Here is a 13,311-nt window from a genome sequence, read left to right on the forward strand (position 1 = left end):
GATGCTGTGGTCATCATCTGAGCAGTGGTTTGGCAGGTCGTTATGCTGGGCCAGAATCTCAGAATATGGCCTTCTACAGCTCCTGCTGTGGGCATGACTATCCCGTGGAAGCTGGCAGATATGGCGTTTACACTCTGCGTCCCTATGCTGTCTTTTGTCCCCCCCTTTCGATCTGTTCTGAGGGTGAGGTTCTGAGACAGAAGGTCTGTGAGACCTCACGGCGTTTGAGCTGCTGGAAGCAGATTTTGTTTCCCTTGATTTGCAAGTGACAACAGTTTTCCAAGCCACCTGTGCTATTTTCCTAACCTCATTTAGAAAGAGGTTATCTTTTCTTGTCTCAAGAATAACGTGCGTACGTATACAAGGATAAAGATTCTGCAAGTACAGGGACTTAAAAGTTGGGTTCTCTTCTAAGCCTGTTGCATTCTTTCCCTGAAAGTATACATGTCTCAAACGCCTATAGTAGTTTCTGGGACTCTCTTGACGGGAATGTTTAATTTGACTAGCTGCAACCAAAGAAGTGATTTTGTCTGCAGTAGAAGCAAATTATTCTGTCAGTGCATGACAGAGCTCATTGTAGTCATTTCTGACTCTGGCAGGTTGAGACTGTATAAACTTATGTACAGCTTTTGAGCTGATTTTCAACACAATAACTTTCTCTCTCTGTGTTGCATTGGGCAGGTCAATTAGATTTTGATCTAATTCCCTAAAATGGTCCTCAATGTTATGATTGCAGTTGTCTGGATCAAACATGTCCATATCTTTAGCTAGAAAATCAAGCTTTTCAAGGCGGGGACATTGTGAGGTCACCGTTTGTGAAGGCAAGACTATGCTAGCTCTGTCATCACTCTCAAAGTGATGCAGTGAGGTGGTAGAGCAGGACTGAAATTTCTTGGTCTGCTCTGGAGAGGGCTTTAATCTCTCATTGAGGGAGAATTTTGAATTTGAAAAGCCAGAATCAGCATGGCTGAATGACTTTGGTGGGGCAAGAGTTTCTGATCTGAGCCCTAGCAATTTCTTTTTGTGTGAGAAGAGCTCTGACTCAGCTGAGTGCAAATCTTCTAAATAACGCAGGACTTTACTAATGAGACTAGCATTTTGAGCTTTAAGGGATTCTATCTCCTTTTCTAATGCTGTTTTGCTCTGACAGACAATGTTAGTTTGCCGGTGAAAGTTCAGGAGCAAATATCTCAACACTGACCCATTAGATGTGTCAATGAGAAGTGAGTCTATTTCTTTACTGCACTCACTTAAGTTCAATGTGTTAATGAACTCAGGGTAGCCAGGCTCAAGGCTCTGTGCTAGGGAAGAAATTAAATTCTCTACACGTGGGTTCTCCATTGTGTTAAAATGGAAGGTGAGATTAAGAGCGTGCTCACACTGTCCTCCCGGACCGAGACCCGGACTTTAGGGTACTTGTCCCCCCGCGCCCCAGCCCCGTTTGTACTCACACTGCCAGGGCCGGCCAATGCTTCTTGCTGTCCATACGCCATCACGCCGTAACACATCACACGCATTGATCGCGTGTGTGTTGCTTTGTTTACAAATCTTTCCACAGACCTCAGAGTTTTTGTGCGTCTTGTCGACTGTTTTTGAATATTTTCATCCGACCAAATCTGCAGTAAACACTCCACCTCCGCACCACACCAACATGAACCTTTCACCGCCATTGTTGTTGTTGTTAAATGTCCGCGCATTAACCGACCTTCTATTTACATGTCCGAACAGGCGGACATAACGCTACTGCCGTAGGGCTCGTGCTCGTGCTCGTACACGTGCAAACGGCTCCGCTAAAGCCCACCTCTTTCAAGCGGGCTGTGGACGGTCCGCTGGCCGCAGTTGAGCGTGGAGCGGGTGCACTCACATGGCTTAAAGGTACTAGACTTTAGCTGAAAAACCGGTTTTGGCCCCGGCCAGAAGGACAGTGTGAGCACGCTGTAAGACTTGTTGTCTAGTACAACAATGCAATTGTTTTGGCTCTGGTGTTGCTTGGCAGACACCTTGTGATGGCTCTTAGGGCGCACTCACACTGTCCTTCTGCACCCCGCCCCGGGCTTTAGGGTACTTGTCCCCCCCTCCCTCTCCCCCAGCTGGCCAGCCTGTTTGTACTCACACTGCCTGGGCCTCGGCCAATGCTTCTTGCCTGCCTATACGTCATCACGTCGCAACATGTCACACGCATTGATTGACGTCATCGCGATGCGCCGTTTTGTTTACAAAAAGAGCGCTGCCTTTTGGACACAATGAAAAGCAGCGCAGAAAACATGGTACCATTTTTGGCTATGTGGTTGTTTTGGACTCATTGTAATGCGGCACAACCCCGTTTAGTCGACATTGTGAGGCGACAACTTGAGTTGAACCGAAGGGCACGAATGAGAAGGTTTTTGCGAAGGCAGCAGGTGACGAGGGAGGCAGTCCAAGCGTTACTCATGTCCCATTCATCAACAAGGTGAGAACAACATCAGTTTTAACCAAAAGCATTGTTGTATTGTTGAACAGGGGAGGCCAGCAAAGCTTGAGTAAAGAGCATATAATTAAAGGAATATAAAAACAACGCATTATTAGACTCATGTATTAAGATATTAATGTAATATAACTTTAATGTTTGTGCTGAGGTGGGGGGTATTTTGATTTACTTCATATGTTATTTGATTTGTTAGTACTCAGAGTCTCCATAGTAACTGTTAACTGCAGTTGCCAAATAAATGGAGTGGGGTAGAAGTAGAAAGTAGCAAAAGATGGCATTGCCCAAGCCAATTGTACTTGAGCATATGTACTAGTTGCTGGATTTTTTAAAAATGATTGAGCTCATCTGTATGCCATGGGTGATATGTTTCTGTGGTTTATAGCTGTCCTTCAAACACAAGCATCATCATTCAGGAAACCAGTGCCTGTGGAGCAACATGTGGCAATATGCATCTGGAGACTGGCCACAAATGTTGAATTCAGAACAATCTCCCATTTATTTGGAATTGGCCAGTCTACTGCAGTCACTATTGCCAATCATGTTTCTTGTGTCATTGTGACCCACTTACTTCCCCTGTACATTAAAACACCATCTGAACGTGAGTTAAGGCTCATTGTTCAAGGTTTCAGAGACCGGTGGGGGTTCCCACAATGTGGAGGAGCTATTGATGGGACTCACATTGGTATTTTGGCTCCACCTGACAGCCCTGCAGACTACTATAACCGTAAAGGTTTTTACTTTGTCATCCTGCAAGGTGTGGTAGACCACCGTCTTCGTTTCTGGGATATTTATGTGGGCTGGCCCGGCAAAGTCCATGATGCCAGAGTGTTCAGCAACTCATCCATCTATGAGAGGGGTCAGAGTGGCACACTGTTCCCTGACATCACTGAGACTTTTGCTGGAGTGGATGTACCAGTGGTCATGCTAGGAGATACAGCATATCCTCCACTGCCATGGTTAATGAAGCCCTACCCTGAAAACCAGCTCACCACCCCATCTCAGCTTAGCTTTAACTATCGTCTCAGCAGGGCAAGGATGACTGTGGAGAGGGCTTTTGGTCAACTTAAGGGAAGATGGCGTTGTCTGATGAAGAGATATGATTGTAGCATTGACAACATTAACACTAGCGTGTCAGCCTGTTGTGTGCTTCATAACTTTTGCGAAGATAACAGTGAGGAGTATGATGATTCCACTGTTGTTACTGATGAAAATGAGGCACGCAATCACCATGGTGGTAATGTGAACAACACTCCAAAGACCTCAAGAGATGCCTTGTGTTCCTATTTCTCTAGTCTGTAATGCAAACAAGTGACTGGTTTTTCTACTGTCACTTTTATTTCACTTTTTTTTGGTAGGTCTATACATACTCTGTAAAGTGTCCTTAACTTTTGTTATGATTTGGCACTATAAATAAAATTGAATTGAATTAAAACCATTTTTATTGTCTACATTTGCTTGATTTAAACAGTGGGTTTATTTGTTTTATATCGTTTTCCATCTCATGATAACCTGATCTTTATGTATTGATGTACTGATGCTTGCAATAAAGTGTTAGTTAGTTAGTGTCAGTTATTTTACAAAACAAATTATAAACAACAAATATCTATAAAAACTTTAAAAAAAAACATAAAAAGGCACAATCAAGTTAAATAAAAGGGGAAGTTGTGTGGTGTGCAAATACTATACAATATACAATAACAATATAAAATACAAAAATAGTGCACGCAGTAGTCTTTTGGTAGACTGTTCAGGCGTTCCGGGATTAATTATAAATGTCACAAATTACAAAAGTTCTGATGTCCTCTGAAAAAGATACGACATGGAAAGGAGCGGAATGTGTATTTTGCTGGACGACTTTGTCATGGCACACAGTAACAGTTGGAACATGTCGTTAGTTGGCTGTTGTCGGCGCCCCTCGATCTCCGCCTGAGTGCTGATCCAGGCGTTTAGCGTGTCCTTCTCATGCCTGCTGCGCTCCTCCTCTATACGCATGAAGTCTTGTTGATGGGCTCTCTGCAGCTCCATGAATTGGAATTGGAAATTTGTATTTTGCAAAAACAAATGACAATTTAAATTAAAGTTAGAACAGAGCCCGAAAGGTAACACGTTTGTACATGTGCATACAGGGGTGTAGCACCACTTCTAGGCCCTATACAAACACAGTCTCTGTGTACGCATAATCTCCACCAAAAGCATAGCCAAACGTTACTCACTTCTTGGCGACGTGTCCTGTCCGTTTGCCCGGGGGGTCGGCTCCAGAACCACAGGGTCGGTGCTCGTTTTTAAGGCCGATGGTCTGGTCGACTGCGTCGTATCATTGAAACTTTTCTTTGTCCTCAGCTGAGCAGCCCGACCTGCGGAGTGTATCCCGTATTCAGAGGTACTGGGCCCTCAGCTTTTTTACTTTGTCCCGGCACTGCTCGATGCTCCTGTTGTATCCATTGTTTTGGAGATGGTCACGAATCTTTCCATAGACCTCAGAGTTTTTGTGCGTCTTGTCCAACTGTTTTTGAATATTTTCATCCGACCAAATCTGCAGTAAACACTCCACCTCCGCATCACACCAACGTGAACCTTTCACCGCTATTGTTGTTGTTGTTAAATGTCTGCGCATGGTCCGTCCTTCTATTTTCTATGTCCAAACAGGCGCAAATAAATGACGTCAGAACCGCCGTAGGAGTCGCGCTTGTGCTCGTACACGTGCGCACGCTCGTGCTCGTACATGTGCAAACGCGCTCTACAAAAGCCCACCTCTCTCAGACGGGCCGTGGATGGCCAGCTGGCCGTAGTTATGCCCGGAGCGGTTGCACTCAAACTGGTCAAACGCACTAGGCTTGACCCGAAAAACCGGAGTTGGCCCGGTTGTGTGGAAGGACAGTGTGAGTGTGCCCTTAGACAAAAGAGGACTCAGATCGCTCTTTGTTCTGCTCAGTTGAGTTGATAATTGGTTGGTTAACCTTTGCTGGTGATCCTACACCATACAGGCCATTTTCAGGGCCAAGGGACAGCGGGCAGCTGGTCCCTGGATCCAGTAGGAGAGCATCGAGTTGAGTGCAAGAGGAGAGTCCAAGAGAGAGAGAGAGAGAGCGCGCAGGAAGTGTCCTACAGTTTTATAGACACTGATGATGTCATCACCAGAGGTCAGGTCAGCCAATGAACTAACAGTTTGGGGGTCCCTTGGAGAATTCACACCTGGGTGTGACCAGTAGGGGAGAGACAGGCTTTTTCTGTGACCATGCATCCAGGGACAAAGGCTCCCAGGCTTTCAGGCCTAGTCTTTCCCACTTTGTCTGAGCAGGGTGAGGCCTTCTCATAATCAAACTGAAAGTTCACGTTAATCCAGAAATTAACAATCATCTTTGGGACGCCGGTTGCACCTACAGTGGACGGTACGGAATACCTGCCATGCCATTACCCGACATACACAAAACATGCATTGTGTTACTACATCCAGTGTAGAACCCACAATATATGTTTCATGTAAATCGGTAGATATTTGTCATTTTTCCCTGTTGCAAAGTGGGAAATCTCCTGGTCCCGATGGTATTACAGTCGAGTTCTTTAAGGCGTACTCGATGCTATTAGCTCCTATCCTTCTGAGAATGTTCAATGACTCCTTTACTGAGCGCAGACTGCCAGCAACCTTCACTTACAAAAGCTTGATCCAAGATGGCTGCCACTGCATTTCTCTGCCTAAAGGCCTGATACAGGCCTGATACAATCTATCAAAAATCAAGACAATATGGTTACATCCAACTTAAATCAAGGTATTGAAGCTTGAACTTTGTTTATTCGCATTTGTTTTCATGGATATTGTTGACAAACTGTTGACAAAACTGTCAACTATTGAGTGACAAAAGGATAAGCTACAGTGACATTTCTTCTCTTAATATATATCCAAAGTAAGATGTCCGCGTCCCAACTTGCAACTTGGGAAATGGCTGATATTAAAGAGTCTGAACTTTATGTCAAGAGATATCAGTGAAGTGGTAAAGCAACAGAAAGCACTGGCAGGCCTCATGGGGGAGATTCGGAAGCTAAAGGCTATCATCAAACAAAAAGAACAAAGGATTGAGCTCCTGGAACAGAGGGTGGATGATTTGGAGCAGTATCCCAGAGCAGAAGACATTTTGATAACTGGGCTCGATACCAGGCATAAGAGCTATGCCCGGGCTGCTGGCCCAACAAGCGACCAACAAGGTGAAGATGCACCACCTGAGGAGCTGCAGACCCTCGAGCAACAGGTGATTAAATTCATGGAAAGCAAAGATATTCATCTGAAGAGTCAACACATTTCAGCATGTTAGACTCTTCCAAACAAGGATAAAAAGAAAAAGCCAGCAATTATTGTCAGATTTGTGCACCAAAAACATAAGGTGGACATATTAAAGGAAGCAAGAAACTTAAAGGCACCAGGATTTTTCCTTAATGAGCACTTAACCAAAAAAAATGCAGAAATTGCTTGGACTAGCCGAATGCTGAAAAAGCAAACTAAAATTCAAGCCACCTGGACAAGAAACGGAAAGGTGTTCATTCGGCTAAATGGGCCACCTGAACATTCTAAAGTGACTGTGATCAGAAAACTACAAGACTTGGATCAGTACAAATGAACAAACTCAAGAAATTACTTAATTTGTTCAGAGATTTAAGAGCAAAATACTCCATGGTATATAATCTACACTACAAATGAATGATTCAATGGTGAGTGAATCTTTTTCAAATTTTGATTTCAAAGAACATGGCACATATGATTTTGATAAAGATGTGGACCCAGATTCTCATTTGTTTAAGGATTGGAAGGATTGTATATTGTGGGATCAGAAAATGCTGACATAGGATTTTATTGCCAAAGAGCACACTTCCTTATTTGTCCCGCGCATGCATACATCTGGTTTGGATAAAAAACATGTGGTGCAACTGAAGGTCACCACCATAGATGGACATGCAGTAAGCCACCCACACATGAGTTAGATACAAGATAACACCCCTGAGGCGTAACCTTGCACAGAAAGATATATACACTGCAATCTTAATGTAACAGCAGACGCTTCTGGTGCATGACTTGATTGGTGTCATATCAGAACTTGTCTCCGCTTTGCAAAGTGCTTCAATAAAGGTAACAGTGTGAATTTAAGCCATTGTCTCAAGACCTCTTCTTCCATCCTCCGATCAACGGACCCGGGGAGATAACTGCAGGTTTGATCTCAACAATTTGGGGGCTTCGTCCGGGATCGGTAGGAGAAGAAGACGAATTCGATCCTAAAGGTTTTCTTCACCAGGAGTAGCGCGAGACACAAGCCGCGGCGCATCAGAAAAAGGTAAGCAGAACCTGTTTAATCGAAACTCTGCACATTGGGCATTCTAAAACATTGTGTCTTGCCTGCGCTGAAGTGAGTAAACTGTTTAAATTACAAAAATGGCATTATTAGTCGGGGACTAAATGAAATGTTAAGATTGTGATAGTCTGGGACACGCAATAATTATCCTGGGTCGTGGTTGACCCCACCGTTATTCTGACGAGGGTACGGATATAACCTAGGAGGTTACTGGGTTTGAGGCCCGGGGAACTGAGGAGACCCCGAATTCTGTGAAGTCGAGTCCGGGACTCGCAGCCGAGTTTGGAACTCGAAGCCGAGTCTGGGACTCATAAGTGTGTTTAACGAAGTGTGGGGGGTTCATGTGTATATCCACTTTGACATCAGACTCAGGTTCTGAGGAATACACATTTCTGTGGGACAACAGAGGGTGGTATAGTTCTGTAGCTGTTTTTATCTGAAATGGGAAAAGTGGTGCACGTTCTGGGGTAACCCCAAGAGTGAAGGCGCACAGACGTGAGTCTGTGTAGAAGCTTCCTTTACTAGAACGGCATTACCGGCATTGACCCCCATTGACGAGAACAGAGAAGTGTTTTGGAAAATACATAAGCATTTAGGGAGAAAATGAATGATCAATCAATTCATTAAAGGAGTAGAAATTTTTAAAATGCAAATATAATTTGCATGAGTGTAGGGATTCCCAACTACAATAAAATGGGCGTGTGAATGTGGTAAGAAAAATAAACTTTGTGGTAACTCATTTCAGTGTCTAAATATCCAGTTTGGATATTAAAAAGGTGCATTGTCCTATAGACCACCTGGCTGAAAGATTATCCAAAGTTAGTGTATGTGTGATAAGATCTAACCATATTCATATGGAAAGATCAGCATGTGTGAAATCTGTCTGAGTGAACAATAAGCCCATTGAAAGTAAAAGCACATCCCAGTGAGTCAATAGAAAAATGGGAAACAAATTGGGAAAGTTAAAATTTTTACAGATCCTGCTAAATTTATAGCAGATAAATTGGTTAATGTGGTTGAGAGCTTTCATTTTGGCATTACTAGACTAAGAGGTTTTTTATTTTTTTTTATTTTTCGTCTTTTATTAGTCACATGTCTAGGTACAAATGTAGTGAAGAGGGTAAAGTGATGAGAGAGAAAGGGACAGCGAGTAGGGAAAGATAGGAGGAAAGCAAACTCAGTTATAGAAAGACAAGAAATTAAAGAAATAAGTATGTGTGAATGATGATGAGGAGCAGTTATTAGGGATAAAAGACAGGGCCTCCTCATGCTGTCTCCAGGCCATGCAGCCCCTGCATCAAGCCCATATGCATATTCCCAGAAGGACTCTGACAATGAGGGGGAGGGGAGACTGAACCTGCATCTGATGTGTCAAGTTGTCACAAAACCAGTGACAGACTGAAACAAAGAAAAAGCTAACTTTGCTTCTCCAGAAAAGTTCTCTCTCCAAACAGCAACTTCTTTTTTGACTACTGGCCTGAAGAAAAGGAAACGGATGGCCACGGCACCAGATGTTCAGTTGAATTGAACACTGAAGAGCTTGTGTTCAGGACATGGCAGCCAGAGGAACTAAAAGACTGCAAGGAGGGGGAGCGAGAGAGGTGTGAACTCGGATGGGCAACATTCGACTGGCCATTTGGTTCGCTATACCAGCAGAATGGGGCACAGAATCCTGGACAAAGATTGCCTCATCAAGAGAACAGCAGAAGGAGAGAAAGAGGGAGACTGGGACAAGATCCAGAGAAGTCCTGGTTGCGTGTTTCTGCTTGCGTGTTTTTTCATGGTTCCCCCATGAACAGGCCATACAGACAGCGGAGGAAGGTCAGAGCATTTGAAAATCACAAATAAGAAATTAAAGATAAAAACATCCACACTAGATGACACCGTTAGTTGAACTTAGAATGAACAGGATGTTAATGTTCAACACATACATGCACTTGCATATACATATAGGAACATTTATTAAGAATAAGTATTGGTGTCAATAGGGAGAATTAGGGTTTTGCAGTGAGAGTTGATATTAGACAAAGAAAGTTAAGGTTTTGATTACTATGCTCAGACAAAATCTTATTTAGCTCACATAAGAAAGAAATTCAAGTTATTGAAAGCAACACTGATTATTTCTTATAAAACAAACATGCCATTGTGGAATGTCTCAAATATAACTCCCATTTTACCTGAAGAGGCATCATAGATGTCACAGGTTTGAGTTTCTGGTGATTGATTTTAGAAAATGCAATATTGATGCATCACTGTAAATCCTGACTCATTATTCTGGGTTTTTTGCTTTCACTCTCAATGGTATTTCAATTTTTGGAATTTAATGGTACAGTTTTCTGGGAAAACCTGGTTTAAAAAACTGCCATAGTGATGGTGAAGTTTTCAGAAACATACGTCTTGTTTTTGCAAATTGAAGCATTAGATATAACAATAATAATAAGGATAATATTATTAATAATGATAATAAGTAGGTCCTGACTGCATCCATAGGAACTGGATGGGTTTTTAAAAGAAAAAATGAATAAATAAATAGATTAAATTCTATTGTCACTTATGGATTATTTTATGTTTTTGTGGAGATCTCCCAAGCCCTGTATAAAGAAACTTGGCCAATGACTGACTTTTTAGACTGTGACTGCTGAGGCAAACAGCCTCTACCGACTTAAAATGACCTACCTGATCGAGCTCATAACTTGCAGACTCTGGGAAAAAACTGTGGCATTCTCACTCCTACAGGAAAACCTTTTGTTTTTAACCTTTTGTTTCCAACACTTTTACCTGTTTACAGTTAAAAGTGTTCACGCTGACTCAGTTTTCACAGGGCAATGCAATAGCAGATGATGATACGGTGTGAATAGAATTGTTTTTGTTTATAGAATAGAATTTGTTTTTCGTTGTTTATATTTTTCCTTGTCATATTCGGAGAGTTAAAAGTTAACCTCTACTAATGGTTGTAGTGTGTAGTCAAAGAAAGCGTTCGTTGATGATATTGTGTTATTTCAAGAAGATTATTTGACACTTTGTGTCAAAAAGGGGGGAATGTGAGAAATAACCAAGATTGACCTTACTTTTTTGTAACTCTTTATTTATCTATGATGTAAATCCCTGTATGTTGATTTACCTAACAGTCAAGCTATGAATGACTGCTGGGGGGATTGTAGATAGGAGACATGGGTTCCCGGAGGAAATCAGGTCAGATAACGGAACACATTTCAAGAATCAGGATTTGTAGAAGGTTGAATCAATGCTGGGTTTGAAACACAAGTTTGGTACAGTTTACCATCCCCAGTCACAAGGGAAAGTAGAAAGAATGAATCAGACTATAAAAAACAAATTGGCCAAAATCTGTGCACAGATCAAAATGAATTGGGTTGACGCCCTACCATTAGCTTTGATGTCTGTTAGGAGCTCTGTGAATCAGAGCACAGGTTTCACGCCTTTTGAGTTGCAAACGGGAAGGGCTCTGCCAGGGCCAAAGTCTAGGCTGCCTGGTATGAAAAATGATGACCAATCACTAACCAACAGAGAGTATTTCCGTGAATTGCAAAGTCTCGTTTCAGCATTCGCCAAACAGGTGACCGATCGACTCAGCAACGCGGAGGCCCAGGCAACGCCGGAGACAGACTGGGTGGTGCTGAAGGTCATCAAGCGGAAGTGGTCCGAACCTCGCTGGACAGGTCCATACCAGGTGGTGGAGCGAACGTCCCACGCCGTCCGACTGAAGGGGAAAGGCGACACATGGTACCACTGGAGCCAGTGTGCAGCAGCGGCGGAACCTCAACGGTCCCTGAGTGAAGTGCAGCAGGACCTGAAAGCATCGTGCACTGTACCGGCTGGTACAGAAGAAAAGACCACCGACCAACAAGGGGCAGAATAATCCCCTGGTGGCACTGGAGGGAAGGTAGTATACCTGAGCTCGTTAAAACCAACACCCGAAGAAGACGACGTCGCCAGACCCACCATCTCCATGACAACGTGTCAACTGAACTTTTGCGTTTTTCTATCTGTAATATTTGCTATTTACTTTGCTTTAGGTTTGCGATTATGGGCGCATAGACCCCTCTTGGTGTGGCCAAACTATGAACGGTAGCGACATAGGCACCTGGGCTCGTGCGGGGTTGTATTACTATTGCGGAGCCCATAAATTATACGTCAGAATTCCCCCGCACAGCACCGGTAAATGTGCGATGGTGAGATTGCGTACGCCCCTTCTTTTGCTAGGTACGCACCTGCAGCACCTGCGCAATAACGAGACAGCCAGACACGATCTTACGCGACGTCGGAGACGCCACATCCTCAAACGGCGTAGCACCAGTTCGTTTGATCCATCACGCGATAACCCCACATACATTGACGCGATTGGAGTACCCCGAGGGGTCCCGAACAGGTACAAATTAGCGGACCAAGTGGGAGCCGGCTTCGAGAACATACCTATCATCAGCGCAGTATTCCCTATTACACCCAATAAAAACGTCGACCGTATCAACTACGTACACTATAACGTCCTGCGCCTCACAAATCTAACAAGAGACGCAGTCGAGGGTCTTTCGGCCCAGCTAGCCCCTACGTCACTCATGGCCGTACAAAACAGAATGGCACTGGATATGGTCTTAGCTGAAAAAGGGGGTGTATGCGCCATGTTCGGCAGCATGTGCTGTACGTTCATTCCCAATAACACTGCACCCGATGGTTCAGTAACCAAAGCCCTAGAAGGACTGCGCACTTTGTCCAAAACAATGCACGAGCATTCCGGATTAGACAACCCCCTAGACGAATGGTTCACACGCACGTTCGGGAAATGGAAAACGTTGATTCTGTCATTGTTTATATCTATCGCTGTATTTCTTGCTATATTAGTCACCTGCGGGTGTTGCTGTGTGCCATGTATCAGATCATTGATGGTTAGATTAATCACCACCACTATAGAAGGTAAAGCTCCAGTCATGATGACCATGCCCCTCCTGCTGGCTGAAGATCAGGGAGACTCCGACGAGGACGAAGGGGGTGATGGTGACATCAGACTGGTCATGATTTAATTTTCCACGGAAGAGTGAGAGTCGGTTTATGCTGCTAAATGCTTTTGCAATTTGCTTTGGGCCACATAGGTGTGAACGGCCCATTTCTATTACTGACAGCAGGCGGTAAAAAGATAGGTCACGGCGGGGGTACACTCAATGTTGAGCTCGTGTAAGAGCTCAAAAGGGGGAATTGTGGGATCAGAAAATGCTGAGATAGGATTTTATTGCCAAAGAGCACACTTCCTTATTTGTCCCGCGCATGCATACATCTGGTTTGGATAAAAAACATGTGGTGCAACTGAAGGTCACCACCATAGATGGACATGCAGTAAGCCACCCACACATGAGTTAGATACAAGATAACACCCCTGAGGCGTAACCTTGCACAGAAAGATATATACACTGCAATCTTAATGTAACAGCAGACGCTTCTGGTGCATGACTTGATTGGTGTCATATCAGAACTTGTCTCCGCTTTGCAAAGTGCTTC

The sequence above is a fragment of the Echiichthys vipera genome, assembly GCF_963691815.1.
Source record: "Echiichthys vipera genome assembly, chromosome: 6".
NCBI lineage: Eukaryota > Metazoa > Chordata > Actinopteri > Perciformes > Trachinidae > Echiichthys > Echiichthys vipera.